We start from the raw sequence: 979 nt of genomic DNA, 5'->3' as shown, positions 1-979 counted from the left end.
TGGGAATTTCAGATAGGCGTGTGGAGATGCTAAAATTCTTTCGAATCTCTACTTTCTTATTGCTTTCATCCAATCCTTCTTACTCCTTTCCATGGCAAGCTGTATGTAGGGCATCACCATCATCAATGGCTACTTTTAATCCTCTCGGGAAAATGGTCCTATGCGCTGTCACTGCACGGCTAATCGTCTGGAGGCATCACCCTTGTTGATAGCTACATCCCATCCTCTCAGTGAAAATGGTCCAAATGCTCTGTCACAGCATGGCTAATCATCTGTCGGTTCTCAATCAGGTTGGAGTAGAATCCATTGATTCTTTTGTGTTTGTCACTAACGCCCAGCCTTCAGGAGTTTGAAGCTCCTCACAGTCATCCAATACCGGAATCCTACTCGAAATACCACAGACAAGGTTAGACTTTCCGGATTCCCAGGATCCTACTCGGAATACCACAAACAAGGTTAGACTTTCCGGATCCCCATGAATGCCGCCATCTATCTAGCTTATACCAAGAAGATTCTGTTGGGGAATCTACGAGATATGCGCCCGGCCTAAGGTAGAACGGAAGTGGTTGTCAGTCACGCACGTTCATAGGTGAGAATGATGATGAGTGTCACGGATCATCACATTCATCAAAGTGTTGTGCAACGTATATCTTGGAATAAGAATAAAAGAGAATTGAATAGAAAGTAATAATAATTGTATTGAAACTTGAGGTACAGCAGAGCTCCACACCCTTAATCTATGGTGTGCAGAAACTCCACCGTTCAAAATACATAAGTGAAAGGTTCAGGCATGGCCGAATGGCCAGCCCCCTGAATGATCAAAAGACCGAATGATCAAAGACTAAACAGTCTAAAGATTAAACTGTCAAAAGATGTCTAATACAATAGTAAATTATCCTATTTATACTAGACTAGCTACTAGGGTTTACATGAGTAAGTAATTGATGCATAAATCCACTTCCAGGGCCCACTTGGTGTA

The sequence above is a fragment of the Arachis stenosperma genome, chromosome 2, assembly GCF_014773155.1.
Source record: "Arachis stenosperma cultivar V10309 chromosome 2, arast.V10309.gnm1.PFL2, whole genome shotgun sequence".
Lineage (NCBI taxonomy): Eukaryota > Viridiplantae > Streptophyta > Magnoliopsida > Fabales > Fabaceae > Arachis > Arachis stenosperma.
The sequence above is the reverse complement of the archived record's forward strand: the minus strand, read 5'-3'. Positions refer to the sequence as shown.